An 18,499-nucleotide genomic window follows, 5' to 3' on the forward strand; every position below is an offset into this window, starting at 1 on the left:
CCACACATGCTGCTCTTATTTCTTTATGCATTTGATTCCATTTATGCATCATTTCCTGTAAAATAAGTTGAGGTGAGTCCACAGTGAAAACATCAAGGATAACTTTTTATTTCATTTATGAATTGCTTCCCACAAGGCATCTTGAAATTATTTAAAATGCAATAAAAGCATATGCAAAACAATTGTATGCATTGTATAAAAGCGGCTAAAACATTAAAAACATTAAAACAACAACACATACATAAAATCAATTCTAATCCATTACAGATACTAACTGGGGTAAAAAATCTCAGCCTAAAAAGCTTGTTGAAAGAGGAATGTCTTTAACAGGCCCCAAAAGACTGGCGAATGCCACTGGATTCTTCCTCTTCCCAGCTGGAAAGGGGAGTGGAAAATTTCATACCAGTGGCCTTAGTGACTCCAAACATCCAAATCACTGAATTTATTTATGTTTTAATTTATTTTTACTAATTTTCCATTAAGAACCTCTAATTTATAACAAATCAAATCATAATCCAATTCAAAAATTAAAATTAAATTAAAAAACAACCAAATTACAATCCAAATTGTTAATTATTAAATTTCACATGGACTTTCCATATTCTGGACCTCTGAAGAACTCATCTCAGATAGTTATATTTCTGCCCTCTTGTTGTTTTCATATTTTCCACATTCTGATCTTAAACTCTCAAAGTCCTCAGTCCCTGGCTGATCGATTCTCAATCATGTTAAACATATCCAGTTTAATTTATGTATCTGTATGTCCTGCCGCTCGCCCTCTCCGTCCATGGCTGAACTAGGTTTACCTCAGCGTGCAGACAGCGAGGCTCTGGATTGGCTACAGGAACTTCCTGCAGCCAATCCGGAGCCACGCCAGTGTCGCTGCCCACCCAGAAGCCGTCCCAGCGTCACAGAAGTCAGTCCCCACGTGGTGAGGCATCTGCACCACGCAGGGACTGACCGAGCATGCGACAGAGTCCGCAGGCCAGATTTACAAGCCTGGGGGGGGCCACATCCAGCCCCCAGGCCTTAGTTTGCCAACCCCTACTCTGGACTAACTCAGAAAGCAGGCAGGTGGGGGCTGACAGAAATTTTTGGGACGGTGCCCCATTAGCCCTATGGGGTTATGTAGTTTTCACTGCTGGAGAAAATGACACATCCAATGATAGCTGCAGCTGCCAAGAAGGGGGTTGGCTAAGGGTGGAGAAGCAGAGGAAGCTGTTGAGGAAGAACTGTTTCTCAGTGATAAAGCATCTACTTTGCCTGCAGATGGTCCCAGGTTCAATCATAGAATCATAGAATCATAGAATCATAGAGTTGGAAGAGACCACAAGGGCCATCGAGTCCAACCCCCTGCCAAGCAGGAAACACCATCAGAGCACTCCTGACATATGGTTGTCAAGCCTCTGCTTAAAGACCTCCAAAGTAGGAGACTCTACCACACTCCTTGGCAGCAAATTCCACTGTCGAACAGCTCTTACTGTCAGGAAGTTCTTCCGAATGTTTAGGTGGAATCTTCTTTCTTGTAGTTTGGATCCATTGCTCCGTGTCCGCTTCTCTGGAGCAGCAGAAAACAACCTTTCTCCCTCCTCTATGTGACATCCTTTTATATATTTGAACATGGCTATCATATCACCCCTTAACCTCTTCTTCTCCAGGCTAAACATGCCCAGCTCCCTTAGCCGTTCCTCATAAGGCATCGTTTCCAGGCCTTTGACCATTTTGGTTGCCCTCCTCTGGACACGTTCCAGTTTGTCAGTGTCCTTCTTGAATTGTGGTGCCCAGAACTGGACACAGTACTCCAGGTGTGGTCTGACCAGAGCAGAATACAGTGGCACTATTACTTCCCTTGATCTAGATGCTATACTCCTATTGATGCAGCCCAGAATTGCATTGGCTTTTTTAGCTGCCGCGTCACAGTGTTGGCTCATGTCAAGTTTGTGGTCAACCAAGACTCCTAGCTCCTTTTCACATGTACTGCTCTCAAGCCACGTGTCCCCCATCTTGTATTTGTGCCTCTCATTTTTTTTGCCCAAGTGCAATACTTTACATTTCTCCCTGTTAAAATTCATCTTGTTTGTTTTTGCCCAGTTCTCTAATCTGTCAAGGTCGTTTTGAAGTGTGATCCTGTCCTCTGGGGTGTTAGCCATCCCTCCCAGTTTGGTGTCATCTGCAAATTTGATCAGGATGCCCTTGAGTCCATCATCCAAGTCGTTGATAAAGATGTTGAATAAGACCGGGCCCAAGACAGAACCCTGTGGCACCCCACTAGTCACTCTTCTCCACGATGAAGAGGAACCATTGATGAGCACCCTTTGGGTTCGGGCAGTCAGCCAGTTACAAATCCACTGAGTGGTAGCATAGTCAAGACCGCATTTTACCAGCTTCTTTACAAGAATATCATGGGGCACCTTGTCAAATGCCTTGCTGAAATCAAGGTAGGCTACATCCACTGCGTTCCCTTCATCTAGCAGGCTTGTAATTCTGTCAAAAAACGAGATCAGGTTAGTCTGACATGACCTATTTTTCAGAAATCCATGCTGACTATTGGTGATCACAGCATTCCTTTCTAGGTGCTCACAGACTGTTTGCTTAATGATCTGCACCAGAATCTTCCCTGGTATTGATGTCAGACTGACTGGGCGGTAATTATTTGGGTCCTCTCTTTTCCCCTTTTTGAAAATAGGGACAACATTTGCCCTCCTCCAGTCTGCCGGGACTTCGCCTGTTCTCCAGGAATTCTCAAAGATGACTGCCAGTGGTTCTGAGATCACATCTGCCAGTTCTTTTAATACTCTTGGATGCAGTTCATCTGGCCCTGGAGACTTGAATACATCTAAACTAGCCAAGTATTCTTGTACTATCTCCTTAGTTATTCTGGGCTGTGTTTCCTTTGCTGAATCATTTGCTCCAAATTCTTCAGGTCGGGCATTGTTTTCTTTATCGGAGAAGACTGAGGCAAAGAAGGCATTGAGGAGTTCAGCCCTTTCTGTGTCCCCTGTTTGCATTTCACCATCTTCTCCTCTGAGTGACCCCACTGTTTCTTTGTTCTTCCTTTTGCTACGAACATACCCATAAAAGCCTTTTTTGTTGCTTTTAACCTCTCTAGCAAGCCTGAGTTCATTCTGTGCTTTAGCTTTTCTGACTTGGTGTCTACACGTGCTGGCTATTTGTTTGAATTCCTCTTTGGTGGTTTCCCACCTTTTCCATTTTTTGTACACATCCTTTTTTAATCTTAATTCAGTTAAAAGTTCTTTAGATAGCCACCCTGGCTTCTTTAGGCACCTTCCATGTTTTCGTCTCATTGGTATTGCCTGACGTTGTGCTTTTACTATCTCCCTCTTAACAAACTCCCAGCCATCATGAACTCCCTTTCATAGAAGCATAGAATCATAGAGTCATAGAGTTGGAAGAGACCACAAAGGCCATCGAGTCCAACCCCCTGCCAAGCAGGAAACACCATCAGAGCACTCCTGACATATGGTTGTCAAGCCTCTGCTTAAAGACCTCCAAAGTAGGAGACTCCACCACATTCCTTGGCAGCAAATTCCACTGTCGAACAGCTCTTACTGTCAGGAAGTTCTTCCGAATGTTTAGGTGGAATCTTCTTTCTTGTAGTTTGGATCCATTGCTCCGTGTCCGCTTCTCTGGAGCAGCAGAAAACAACCTTTCTCCCTCCTCTATGTGACATCCTTTTATATATTTGAACATGGCTATCATATCACCCCTTAACCTCCTCTTCTCCAGGCTAAACATGCCCAGCTCCCTTAGCCGTTCCTCATAAGGCATCGTTTCCAGGCCTTTGACCATTTTGGTTGCCCTCCTCTGGACACGTTCCAGTTTGTCAGTGTCCTTCTTGAATTGTGGTGCCCAGAACTGGACACAGTACTCCAGGTGTGGTCTGACCAGAGCAGAATACAGTGGCACTATTACTTCCCTTGATCTAGATGCTATACTCCTATTGATGCAGCCCAGAATTGCATTGGCTTTTTTAGCTGCCGCGTCACACTGTTGGCTCATTTCAAGTTTGTGGTATTTCCTTTTAGTATTGCTGTCCATGGGATCTCACCCAGCACTTCCCTAAGTTTTATGAAGTCGGCTTTCTTAAAGTCAAGAAATTGAGTCCTAGTATGCTTGGCTGCTCCTTTCCGCTGTATAGTAAACTTCAGAAGAGCATGATCACTCGCGCCTAATGATCCTTCCATATCTACCCCACTAACCAGGTCATCAACATTGGTTAGGACCAGATCTAAAATGGCTGTTCCTCTTGTTGCTTCTCCCACTTTCTGGACAATGAAGTTGTCTTCAAGGCCAGTGAGGAATCTGTTTGACCTTATGCTCTTGGCTGAGTTTGACGTCCAACAAATATCCGGGTAATTGAAGTCCCCCATTACTACTATCTCCCTTCCTTTTGCATGCTTGGCCATCTGTTCCAGGAAGGCATCATCTATGCCCTCCGTTTGGCTTGGGGATCTATAGTAAACTCCCACAATGAGGTCTCTGTTATTCTTCTCTCCCTTAATTTTGACCCAAATGCTCTCACTTTGGCTTTGAAGTTCTAAATCTTGGATCTCTTCACAGGTATACACATCCCTGACATATAACGCCACTCCTCCTCCTTTCTTGTCTGGTCTGTTTCTCTGAAATAGATTGTATCCCCCCATTATTACATTCCAATCGTGGGACTTATCCCACCAGGTTTCAGTGATGCCTATTATGTCATATTTAGTTTGCTGTACCAAGAGCTCAAGCTCATCTTGTTTATTTCCCATGCTTTGCGCATTAGTGTACAGACATTGAAGTCCATTAATCATTCCCCCGTGTATCTTATTTAAGGATTTTTTCCTCCCACCACTAGGTCCGCATGCTGTTTGCTCCATTTGGTCTATGACATTTGGATGATCATCTTCATTAATTGATAGACTCCTACCTTCAGGAGCACTGTCTCCCTCCCCCACATTAGTCAGTTTAAAGCCCTCCTGATGAGGTTTCTGAGATTTTTGGCAAAAACATTTCTCCCAACCGTTGTGAGGTGCAGCCCATCACTTGCCAGAAGTCCATCTTCAAGAAACTGCAGTCCGTGATCTAAGAATCCAAACCGTTCCTGTTTACACCATTTGCGAAGCCAGCTGTTCACTTCCACTATTTTCCCCTCTCTCTCTGGGCCACGTCGTTCAACTGGGAGGACAGACGAGATGACAATTTGTGCATTTAGTTGCTTCAATTTCCTGCCGAGAGCCTCGTAGTCTCTTTTGATCTTCTGGAGGCTATTGCTTGCAGTGTCATTGGTTCCCACATGAACCAAGAGGAAGGGGTATTCGTCAGTGGGTTTTATGATTCCTTGCAGTCGTTCAGTTACATCTTGGATCTTAGCCCCGGGGAGACAGCACACTTCCCGAGACATCTTGTCAGGCCCACAGATCACTGCTTCTGTTCCCCTCAGTAGGGAATCCCCTATCACCACTACACGCCTCCTCTTGGGTTTGGTCGGGGTTCTTCCGTGAGCTGTCCGTTCCAAGGTCACCTGCACATTCCCTGAGGACTGACTTTGCTGCTCGTCTTCATATACCTGATCAACTGTAATGAGGGAGAGATCCTCAAATGGAGTCTGCTCTTCGTCTTCCATGCTAGGGGAGAGGACCTCAAAGCGATTGTGTATTTCTAAACAATCAGAGTGAACCCTGGGCCTCCTACTTCTTTGAGTCACGTTTCTCCATATATCTGGCTCCTGTGTTGGTGAACAAGCCTCCTTCTCAGGGGAGTCCCCTGTCTCCTCCTTGGTGGAGACGGTGTGCTCTGTTGCTTCCAAGAAGAGCTCCAGCTCTCTAATTCTTTGGAGCGTAGCTACACGTTCCTCCAGTTGCTGGACTTTGTCTTTTAAAAGGGCAATCAACATGCAATTGCTGCAGGTAAAGCTGCCTGCAACCTTTGGCAAGATGGCAAACATTGCGCAGGAATCGCAGGCGACTGCAGCTGTTCCCTCCCCTTCCATCATGAGATCGTGTTGTTGGGGGGTGGCTACAGAGGTCCTCCATCATAAAAAGCTTGAAGACAGGACAAATAACTTCCCCCACAAAAAAAAAACCTAGGTCTCCCCCAACAAACGTTTGAGACTAGCTCCCCTAAATCTAAAAGATGGGTATAACTGCACGCGCCGCTAGGCGCGCGCCGCTACCCTACAAACTCTGATAAGCTCCTCCCACAGCTAATCCCCTGCCTCAACAGAAACCCTGCTCCCTCTGACCTTTACACAGGGAAAACAGCTAATCAGCCACAAAGAAACACACACACACAAGAAAACCCTTTTTGCTCCTTCTTCAACTGCTGCCCTGCAAACTCTGATAAGCTCCTCCCACAGCTAATCCCCTGCCTCAACAGAAACCCTGCCCCCTCTGACCTTTACACAGGGAAGACAGCTAATCAGCCACAAAGAAACACACACACACAAGAAAACCCTTTTTGCTCCTTCTTCAACTGCTGCCCTACAAACTCTGATAAGCTCCTCCCACAGCTAATCCCCTGCCTCAACAGAAATCCTGCCCCCTCTGACCTTTACACAGGGAAAACAGCTAATCAGCCACAAAGAAACACACACACACAAGAAAACCCTTTTTGCTCCTTCTTCAACTGCTGCCCTGCAAACTCTGATAAGCTCCTCCCACAGCTAATCCCCTGCCTCAACAGAAACCCTGCCCCCTCTGACCTTTACACAGGGAAGACAGCTAATCAGCCACAAAGAAACACACACACACAAGAAAACCCTTTTTGCTCCTTCTTCAACTGCTGCCCTACAAACTCTGATAAGCTCCTCCCACAGCTAATCCCCTGCCTAAACAGAAATCCTGCCCCCTCTGACCTTTACACAGGGAAAACAGCTAATCAGCCACAAAGAAACACACACAAGAAAACCCTTTTTGCTCCTTCTTCAACTGCTGCCCTACAAACTCTGGTAGGGCTAAGAAAGACTTCTGTCCGAAACCTTAGAGAGCCACAGGTAGGGCTAAGAAAGACTTCTGTCCGAAACCTTAGAGAGCCACAGTCAGTGTAGATAAATAATGAGCAAGGTGTGCCAATGGTCTGACTTTGTGTAAGGATCCTATGCTCTTTTATTCTTACTCCTCCCCAATAGTGCTCAGTATCATCTACATTAACTGGCAGCATCTCTCCAGGGTTCCAGAAAGGAGACATTCCCAACTCTTGCTGGAAATGGAGCCCATGACCTTTTGCACACTCAGCCAGTGCTCTACCATTGGGCCTCAGCCCTCTGCCTTTAAGAGAAACAGAACTGTCTCCCAGCGACAGTTCCACATTGCTTGGCAAAAATTCTCAGAATGCTGCAAGGTCTTCCAAGCTGTTGAAAAGGAGCGGGTTTTTCAGCTTGCATTTTTCTTTCTTGTGTATGTGTGTGATCATTTTAATAAAACATCTGCCTAAAAATTGAGCCTTGCTGATCTCCAGAGTCGCACCTAACATCTGGCAGGGGCAGGTGGCAAAGGATGGCTAATGAGCCTGCATACAGCTTGAGTCCTAAGTGAGCCCAATCCTTATTTCTATCTAAAGCACATTTCCTGCAATGTGTCACCAAGCAGAGAGGTATGAAAGCTTTGCAATTCACATCTGTTGCAGCCAGAGAATGCTCTGAAACTCTGATAATCAGGGTTGCAACTAGGGGCTGGCTCCTTTGCAGATATAGTGGATGTTATTATTAATATTGCTGTTGTTATTTCATTTATGGGAGAAGATGCAACTCTGAAGAAGTTGCACATTTTCTATTTGCATTGAGACAGAATGCTGTGCCTTGTCAGGGAGATCCAGAACACGAAGTTTATTTTATGCTTTTACTCATTGAGGTTTTATTCTGGGTTTTGTGCATTCATTTTTTCCGTTCTATTTTATTTTAACATTACATAACTTTGTTAAAAGAGGAACATGCCCCCTCCTTTTAAAGGGGCATGTCGCGATCTGCCAGTGAAAACTGGAAATTTAACTTAGTTTAGGATGTAGTTGGGGAAACCTTGGCCCTCTGTATGTCTCTGAAGTACAACTCTTGTGAGCCCTAGGAAGCATGGCCAATAGGATGATGGGAGTCGTAGTTCAGCAACATTTGGAGGGGCAAAGGTTTGTTTGGATCTCGGGTAACTTCATGTTATACTTTCATAGCGGCAAACTTTTGTTTTGTAATGGTCTGATACATATAAACAAATCTACTATACTACTAATTACTACCATACTATTTTTACATAAAAAAGAAAATCTACATTTGTCTCTTCCACAATTCTCCCAATAAATTTAGAATCATAGAATAATGGAATCATAGAATCATAGAGTTGGAAGAGACCACAAGGGCCATCGAGTCCAACCCCCTGCCAAGCAGGAAACACCATCAGAGCACTCCTGACATATGGTTGTCAAGCCTCTGCTTAAAGACCTCCAAAGTAGGAGACTCCACAACACTCCTTGGCAGCAAATTCCACTGTCGAACAGCTCTTACTGTCAGGAAGTTCTTCCTAATGTTTAGGTGGAATCTTTTTTCGTGTAGTTTGGATCCATTGCTCCGTGTCCGCTTCTCCGGAGCAGCAGAAAACAACCTTTCTCCCTCCTCTATGTGACATCCTTTTATATATTTGAACATGGCTATCATATCACCCCTTAACCTCCTCTTCTCCAGGCTAAACATGCCCAGCTCCCTTAGCCGTTCCTCATAAGGCATCGTTTCCAGGCCTTTGACCATTTTGGTTGCCCTCCTCTGGACACGTTCCAGTTTGTCAGTGTCTTTCTTGAATTGTGGTGCCCAGAACTGGACACAGTACTCCAGGTGTGGTCTGACCAGAGCAGAATACAGTGGCACTATTACTTCCCTTGATCTAGATGCTATACTCCTATTGATGCAGCCCAGAATTGCATTGGCTTTTTTAGCTGCCGCGTCACACTGTTGGCTCATGTCAAGTTTGTGGTCAACCAAGCTTCCTAGATCCTTTTCACATGTACTGCTCTCAAGCCAGGTGTCCCCCATCTTGTATTTGTGCCTCTCATTTTTTTTGCCCAAGTGCAATACTTTACATTTCTCCCTGTTAAAATTCATCTTGTTTGTTTTTGCCCAGTTCTCTAATCTGTCAAGGTCGTTTTGAAGTGTGATCCTGTCCTCTGGGGTGTTAGCCACCCCTCCCAGTTTGGTGTCATCTGCAAATTTGATCAGGATGCCCTTGAGTCCATCATCCAAGTCGTTGATAAAGATGTTGAATAAGACCGGGCCCAAGACAGAACCCTGTGGCACCCCACTAGTCACTCTTCTCCACGATGAAGAGGAACCATTGATGAGCACCCTTTGGGTTCGGTCAGTCAGCCAGTTACAAATCCACTGAGTGGTAGCATAGTCAAGACCGCATTTTACCAGCTTCTTTACAAGAATATCATGGGGCACCTTGTCAAATGCCTTGCTGAAATCAAGGTAGGCTACATCCACTGCGTTCCCTTCATCTAGGAGGCTTGTAATTCTGTCAAAAAACGAGATCAGGTTAGTCTGACATGACCTATTTTTCAGAAATCCATGCTGACTATTGGTGATCACAGCATTCCTTTCTAGGTGCTCACAGACTGTTTGCTTAATGATCTGCACCAGAATCTTCCCTGGTATTGATGTCAGACTGACTGGGCGGTAATTATTTGGGTCCTCTCTTTCCCCCTTTTTGAAAATAGGGACAACATTTGCCCTCCTCCAGTCTGCCGGGACTTCGCCTGTTCTCCAGGAATTCTCAAAGATGACTGCCAGTGGTTCTGAGATCACATCTGCCAGTTCTTTTAATACTCTTGGATGCAGTTCATCTGGCCCTGGAGACTTGAATACATCTAAACTAGCCAAGTATTCTTGTACTATCTCCTTAGTTATTCTGGGCTGTGTTTCCTCTGCTGAATCATTTGCTCCAAGTTCTTCAGGTCGGGCATTGTTTTCTTTATCGGAGAAGACTGAGGCAAAGAAGGCATTGAGGAGTTTAGCCCTTTCTGTGTCCCCTGTTTGCATTTCACCATCTTCTCCTCTGAGTGACCCCACTGTTTCTTTGTTCTTCCTTTTGCTACGGACATACCCATAAAAGCCTTTTTTGTTGCTTTTAACCTCTCTAGCAAGCCTGAGTTCATTCTGTGCTTTAGCTTTTCTGACTTGGTGTCTACACGTGCTGGCTATTTGTTTGAATTCCTCTTTGGTGGTTTCCCCCCTTTTCCATTTTTTGTACACATCCTTTTTAAATCTTAACTCAGTTAAAAGTTCTTTAGATAGCCACCCTGGCTTCTTTAGGCACCTTCCATGTTTCCGTCTCATTGGTATTGCCTGAAGTTGTGCTTTTACTATCTTCCTCTTAACAAACTCCCAGCCCTCATGAACTCCCTTTCCTTTTAGTATTACTGTCCATGGGATCTCACCCAGCACTTCCCTAAGTTTTATGAAGTCGGCTTTCTTAAAGTCAAGAAATTGAGTCCTAGTATGCTTGGCTGCTCCTTTCCGCAGTATAGTAAACTTCAGAAGAGCATGATCACTCGCGCCTAATGATCCTTCCACTTCTACCCCACTAACCAGGTCATCAACATTGGTTAGGACCAGATCTAAAATGGCTGTTCCTCTTGTTGCTTCTCCCACTTTCTGGACAATGAAGTTGTCTGCAAGGCCAGTGAGGAATCTGTTTGACCTTATGCTCTTGGCTGAGTTTGACATCCAACAAATATCCGGGTAATATCGAGGGCAAATGTTGTCCCTATTTTCAAAAAGGGGAAAAGAGAGGACCCAAATAATTACCGCCCAGTCAGTCTGACATCAATAGCAGGGAAGATTCTGGAGCAGATCATTAAGCAAACAGTCTGTGAGCACCTAGAAAGGAATGCTGTGATCACCAATAGTCAGCATGGATTTCTGAAAAATAAGTCATGTCAGACTAACCTGATCTCGTTTTTTGACAGAATTACAAGCCTGGTAGATGAAGGGAACGCAGTGGATGTAGCCTACCTTGATTTCAGCAAGGCATTTGACAAGGTGCCCCATGATATTCTTGTAAAGAAGCTGGTAAAATGCGGTCTTGACTATGCTACCACTCAGTGGATTTGTAACTGGCTGACTGACCGAACCCAAAGGGTGCTCATCAATGGTTCCTCTTCATCCTGGAGAAGAGTGACTAGTGGGGTGCCACAGGGTTCTGTCTTGGGCCCGGTCTTATTCAACATCTTTATCAACGACTTGGATGATGGACTCAAGGGCATCCTGATCAAATTTGCAGACGACACCAAACTGGGAGGGGTGGCTAACACCCCAGAGGACAGGATCACACTTCAAAACGACCTTGACAGATTAGAGAACTGGGCAAAAATAAACAAGATGAATTTTAACAGGGAGAAATGTAAAGTATTGCACTTGGGCAAAAAAAATGAGAGGCACAAATACAAGATGGGTGACACCTGGCTTGAGAGCAGTACATGTGAAAAGGATCTAGGAGTCTTGGTTGACCACAAACTTGACATGAGCCAACAGTGTGACGCGGCAGCTAAAAAAGCCAATGCAATTCTGGGCTGCATCAATAGGAGTATAGCATCTAGATCAAGGGAAGTAATAGTGCCACTGTATTCTGCTCTGGTCAGACCACACCTGGAGTACTGTGTCCAGTTCTGGGCACCACAATTCAAGAAGGACACTGACAAACTGGAACGTGTCCAGAGGAGGGCAACCAAAATGGTCAAAGGCCTGGAAACGATGCCTTATGAGGAACGGCTAAGGGAGCTGGGCATGTTTAGCCTGGAGAAGAGGAGGTTAAGGGGTGATATGATAGCCATGTTCAAATATATAAAAGGATGTCACATAGAGGAGGGAGAAAGGTTGTTTTCTGCTGCTCCGGAGAAGCGGACACGGAGCAATGGATCCAAACTACAAGAAAAAAGATTCCACCTAAACATTAGGAAGAACTTCCTGACAGTAAGAGCTGTTCGACAGTGGAATTTGCTGCCAAGGAGTGTGGTGGAGTCTCCTACTTTGGAGGTCTTTAAGCAGAGGCTTGACAACCATATGTCAGGAGTGCTCTGATGGTGTTACCTGCTTGGCAGGGGGTTGGACTCGATGGCCCTTGTGGTCTCTTCCAACTCTATGATTCTATGATTCTATGTAATTGAAGTCCCCCATTACTACTATCTTCCTTCCTTTTGCATGCTTGGCCATCTGTTCCAGGAAGGCATCATCTATGTCCTCCGTTTGGCTTGGGGATCTATAGTAAACTCCCACAATGAGGTCTCTGTTATTCTTCTCTCCCTCCTCCTTTCTTGTCTGGTCTGTTTCTCTGAAATAGATTGTATCCTTCCATTATTACATTCCTATCGTGGGACTTATCCCACCAGGTTTCAGTGATACCTATTATGTCATATTTAGTTTGCTGTACCAAGAGCTCAAGCTCATCTTGTTTATTTCCCATGCTTTGCACATTAGTGTACAGACATTGAAGTCCATTAATCATTCCCCCGTGTCTCTTATTTAAGGATTTTTTCCTCCCACCACTAGGTCCGCGTGCTGTTTGCTCCATTTGGTCTATGACATTTGGATGATCATCTTCATCAATTGATAGACTCCTACCTTCAGGAGCACTGTCTTTGGGGAAAGCAACATCTGATTGGTTGAAAAAAATTCTTGATGTAAGAAAGAATTTTTTATTCTTGGTACTCCTTGTGCCTCTGATGGTTTCAGCTACAGATTTATATTTCTGTAAATCTTGCAAGCCATGTGTGCCACACCTCTGGGTCTCTCATTTCTTATGATGGTACTCTCCACTTGTACCAATTGTAAATGTAACATTCCATGCCACCCTTGGTTTGGTTTGGTTTAGTTTTTATGTGTTGGTCTCATGGTCTCTATTGTGATATGGGTTATATAAACAAAGTGAAATATACTCAGAGTCGAGAGTGGAGTTTAATAAAAAATACTTTCAATAAAAGAATACTATTTTACTAACAGTACTATTACTACTATGGTCTAAACTACTGAGCCTCTTGGGCTTGCCGATCAGAAGGCTCCCAGTTTCTGCCAATCTATCAGTTCAAAAGCACACCAGCACAAGTAGATAAATAGGTGGTGGGAAGGTAAATGGCATTTCTGTGCACTCTGGCACCCATCATGGTGTCCTGTTGCACCAGAAGCAGTTTAGCGATGCTGGCACATGACCCGGAAAGCTGCTGTCTGTGGACAAACACGGGCTCCCCCCCCCAATGCTTTTCTTTATGTGCCCCCTCGCCCAGCTTGTCTGGAATTTTGGTTTGGGTTGCCATCAGTATGCTGATGACAGCCAACTCTACCTGTTGATGGACTGCTATCCTGGCTCGGCCCCAGACACACTGATCAGATGTTTGGAAGTTGTGGCTACATGGGAGCTGGTTGAAGTTAAATCCTTTGAAGACAGAAGTCCTTTGGCTGGGTCAGGACAATATGGGATTGGGGGGGCAACTCCCATCCCTTGTGGGGGTGCAATTAGTGCCAGCGCCTTCCATCAAGAGTTTGGGTGTAATCTTCGATGCCTCCCTTTATATGGAGGCGCAGGTTGCAGCTATAACAAAGGCAGCATTTTTCCATCTCCGTCAAGCTAAGTCTCTCTCGCCCTGACCTCACCACTGTGACTGTCATCTCCAGGCTTGATTATTGTAACTCACTCTACATGGGGCTGCCCTTGAAACTCCAGTGTGTGCAGAATGCCACGGTGAGACTCCTTACGGGGTTCTCGCCGCGGGAGCACATTCATCTGGTGCTATACCAGCTGCACTGGCTCCCAGTGGAGTACAGGATCAGGTTTAAACCTTTAAAGCCCTATATGGCCTAGGACAATTGTACCTATGCGACCGCCTCTTCTGCTAACGGTCTGTTAACAACAACACTTTGAAGATCCTGGGCCCCAGGGAAATTACACTGGCCTTGACTAGAGCCAGGGCCTTTTCAGCCATGGCCCCGGCCTGGTGGAACGCTCTCCCACAAGAGACTAGGCCCCTTGGGATTTGACATCTTTCCACAGGGCCTGCAAGATCTAGCTGTTCCGCCAGGCCTTTGGGCAGGATGCAGTTTAACTTAGGTACTTTCCTTTGTATAAAGCAAGCCTGAAAGAGGCCCCCAACCCGCTCACAGGTATGATCAGTGGAAACAGTTGGTCCTGGCAAGTATTAACCACTCTCAATTCCAACCTGATTACACCTGCTCAGATTTTAACTTGTCTGAATTAATTATAAGATGTATTTTAATTAATTGATGTCTATTTTTATGCATATTGTGTTGTTTTTATGATGTTAGCCGCTCTGAGCCCGGCCTCGGCTGGGGAGGGAGGGATACAAATAAAATTTATTATTATTATTATTATTCCTACTATAATTACAATCTAGTATTATTACTACTGCTTATTGGATCTACCATGCAGCTCCTTGAGACGCAATCTCTCACTGCCTTTACTTCCTTTTAGATGGAAGGACAATCCTGCCCTGCCAGAAGGGCTGATCTATGAGGGTATCTCGGACAAGCCTCTGGTGTACTCTGGGGCGAGTGCAGCACAAAGCACCACACTGCACACCTTTGACGAACTTCTTGGAATCCAGCATTGTAGGGAAAGCAGTAAGTCTGTTGCTTTGATGAACTGGAGACATACATGCACTGCATGTGGTTTGTGTAGATGGTCTGTGGCAGGGCTGTCCCAAGACATTTTGGCAGCTGAAGTGAACCACAAAATGGTGCACCCCTGCCCCAGGGAAGAAGGAATGAGTGAATATCTAGATTGAGAATAAGAGGAGGGGGATCAAATCAGCCTTACCTGACAGTTGAAGTGGGACTCAAACTCCATCATGGGGTGGGAAGGGGCCCACTCTGAATCATGCCTAGCAGGTGCAGAACCCAGAAGACCCCAGAGGACAGCCGCTGCCAGTTCCTTCCTAACTCTAACCCTAACCCTATTCACTGAGAGGCCACTGTAGAGGCGACACAGTAGAGGAGTCGTGGGTGCCCTGGTGTGCACGTGCTACATCACCCCACCATGTGCACGCTCACACTTGATAACATAGCAAGCACATGCCAGGGGGCATGGAGATGTAGAGCGTTTCCCCCACAGCATTTGTGCGGAACCTGGTGATTGCGTGAGGCCCCAGGTACCTGCAGTTGTGGGGGCAAGCCGGTACTGCTGGATGGAGGGCTGCCAAGGAAGCAATGGCTCCAGCCTCCAACACATGGCAGCAGGCAATGCATTCATGATCGGGAACCCTGGTTGCATGGAAACCCACATGTATAGGTGACCAGACTTCCCTTTTCAATATGCACAGTCAACATGCACCTTATAAGCACCCTTCAGATGCTGTAGACAACTCCCGTCATCTCTAGCTCACATAGCCCAATGGTTAGGGATGATGGGAGTTGAAGTTCCAACTTTGGCTACCAATGTAGAAAAGGATCACAGAAAAGAGAGGAGACAAACACACAGACCTGTGGTCTGAAATGGTATAGTTCACCAGGTATGGTTTTATCATCCTGACCTTTATTTATTAATGGGATGGGGGAAATGTTGAGCCTGCAGACATTGTTGGACTCCCAGCTCCCATGAGCCTAAGCAGCATGGCCAATGGGCAGAGATGATGGGAGCTGGAGCAACACCTCCATTCCTGCTGCATAACAGTACAATATTTATTTATTAACACACTCATCTTCTCTGTGTCCTTTGCTAGCCACATTTTTGCACAGAATGAGGGAGTACATACCCCCTCACCATCAGGCCTTCTTTGAGGAAATCCAGTCCCTTCCCCCACTGAGGAGTCATGTGCTATCCTCTGGCAAGGAGAAGCTCTGTTCTGCATATAACATGTGTGTGGCAGCCCTTTCTGACTTGTGGACCTACCACATTGCCATGGTCACCAAGTACATCATTTCAGCAGCTCGCAACGCCAAAGCGAAGCCAAGTGAATCCACTTCTCCAAACCCGCCATCTTTCCTGGAAGAGAGAGGGACAGGTGGCTCCGGGGTTCTGAGCTTTCTCAAGAGTGTCCGGAACACAACAAAAGAAGCAATTATAACTTTTTAAAAGCTTGCGCTTTTTCTGCGTTGAGGGTTAAGCTAGGATGGCCAATGACGTAGCACTACCCCCCAAAAAAAACAACAACAAAAAACCAAAATTGGCACAAAATGTTTCTGTGCTCATTTATATGTATCGGTGGAAAGGTAGAAATAATTACTATAATATAAATGGAAACTGGATACATCTCATCACAGCAGCACCAGATTGACCTAGGAGCTTGCTCAATCTGCTCCCTGGCTGCTGTCAGTTGAACAAATATAAACTCTCTCCCTCCCCTGCTCCCACCTTTAGGTGGCAGTGCAAGGATTTCTGCTTGTGCAACAGCACTTCCCCCCATTCCCAAGCAACCAGAAGAAGCCCTTGCTTTATTTTTCAGGGCTCTGAACAAGCTCCATGTGGTGCTAGGGAGCCCATAAGTGCCAGCAAAAAGGGAATTGAGATGTCACTATCCTTCAAAATTCACACTTCTCTAAATTTAGAGATGCAAAATTTTGAGATGCAACTCTCCAAACAAAAATGTGTTTCACAAAGTTGTGAAAATACACGAATGTGTATTCTGAAAACAAAGGTGTTTGTGAAAATAACTTACAGAAATGCATTATATTGGGGAAAACTGCTTGCAGAAATTACCTATATTAGGGGAAATGCTCATTTAAATGCTATTTTAAAGTCAACAAATGAATGAAAGCTGCACATTCCTTGCATGATAAATCCATCATCCTGAAAGATTGAAAGATTGAAAGATGAAACCAGAGGCCATTCTTCTCAATTCTTGGTTTTAAGTGAATTTAATTGCCCAATAAAGGATTTCTCCCTGCTTCGTTTGGCTAATCAAGTCTTCTCATGGAGAGGGCTTTTTGTTTCATATCTGATCTGAACAAGAGGCGAGATGAATTAAAACATTACAGTCTAGATTCCACAGCTAGTATGTGCATGCACCATGTCATGTCATCAATGATAAAGTGGGGGGGGGCTGACCTGCCCCTCAAATTTTATTCAAGTTGGCAACCCTGGCTACAGCCTTTCCTCCAATACACTTGTTCCCCCCGTTAGAGGTGGGTCTGAGACCCTAAAAATAAAATCTGAACAAAATTGATGAAGCAGCGAGAACAGGTGTCCCAAGTAGGCACAACCAGTTTTGGCAAAGCATAATCTTATAGTGGGGCTAATGGTTTAAAAGATAAACATACAGAGCTTTAAAAGCATTATTTTTTAAAAAAAGTGAACAGCCCATCTTAAGTAAGGGGAAAGGGTAAGGCCAGCAATTGAACCAAACTTTAATTTTCTGGTATTTTTAGCAGTCATTCAAATTACAGAACTAGGATTCTGCAACAACAGCACATGCCACAGTTTTGGAATCCATTGTCGGTTCTTAGAATAGAGGAAGCATATCAGAACCATTAGTCCATCTAGATCAAAATTGCCAACACTTACTGGCAGAAGCTTTCCAGGCAAAAATCATTACCAGTCCTACCAAGAGATGCTGGGGATTGAATCTGGGGTCTTTTGCTTGCAGAAGTAGTGAGCTGCAACACTTCCCCCTCTTTTACATGTGCCTTCAGATCCTCACTATGGTAGGTATCTAAATCCTTCCCCCACTCTTAAAATAAACAACTTGTTAATATTGAACAAAACTATTAAACTGGCAGCTTTCTTTCTTTCTTTCTTTCTTTCTTTCTTTCTTTCTTTCTTTCTTTCTTTCTTTCTTTCTTTCTTTCTTTCTTTCTTTCTATGCCCCCCCATTTTGCATGCAAATTTTGCTGCGTTCTTCCCTCCGATGTCATTCCAGTGCCTGGTGACCCCAGCACATGCACTTTTCCACCCATCCACCCCACTAGCAAATTGTCCTTTATTTGCTGTTCTAAATATGGCAACCCTAACCTAAACTTAAGATGGCTAGGTTATATAGCAGCCATAAAGATGTCCATACTCCCCCAATTCCTATTCTTGTTTCAGACCTTACCTGTACTTATCCCCCTTTCCCAACTGTCTCACTGGCATCACTTACTTAACAATTTTATTTTTGGAAGGAGAAGCAGAGTGACATGTCAGACTTTATATTGTCCCAAGACCAATGGAGGTCTCAGGGCCCCAGGTCTTAAGCAATTAAAGCAAATGGTGCACACAAGCCTTGCCTTTTCTTAAAACTTCCTGTGCACACACCACAAAAATAAAGAATCAATTTTTACAACTAACTCCAAAGAAGCAATTAAATATATGTGATGTTAATAGGAATATCAGCTTCCTAACAATTATAAATCTATTTAACACTGGGTAATCTCCATAATGTACAATCAGGATCACTTAAAACAACGCTTTGCAGATTAATTTTTAATTCTAACTTTTTCTAGCATGGTGTTTGGAAGAGAGAAAAACAGTGATGTTTGAACTCTAAATAAAATGTTCTTTCCCCTGTTAATATTTATTTACATTTTTTTATTTCATAG

At 44.6% G+C, this 18,499-nt stretch overlaps 1 long non-coding RNA gene across 2 annotated transcripts; it reads left to right on the top strand.

The window, feature by feature from the left end:
• Positions 1 to 6,997: 6,997 nt before the first annotated feature.
• On the top strand, positions 6,998 to 16,388 carry LOC309542763. Of its 2 annotated transcripts, XR_014224405.1 has the most exons (4): positions 6,998 to 7,486; positions 7,520 to 7,593; positions 14,460 to 14,608; positions 15,706 to 16,388. It is a non-coding gene; the product is annotated as an uncharacterized lncRNA (long non-coding RNA). The 2 variants fall into 2 exon arrangements; XR_014224404.1 differs by having other exon boundaries at positions 6,998 to 7,593.
• Positions 16,389 to 18,499: the final 2,111 nt, after the last annotated feature.

This window comes from Podarcis vaucheri (assembly GCF_965113315.1).
Source record: "Podarcis vaucheri genome assembly, chromosome: 11".
In the NCBI taxonomy this organism is placed as follows: domain Eukaryota; kingdom Metazoa; phylum Chordata; class Lepidosauria; order Squamata; family Lacertidae; genus Podarcis; species Podarcis vaucheri.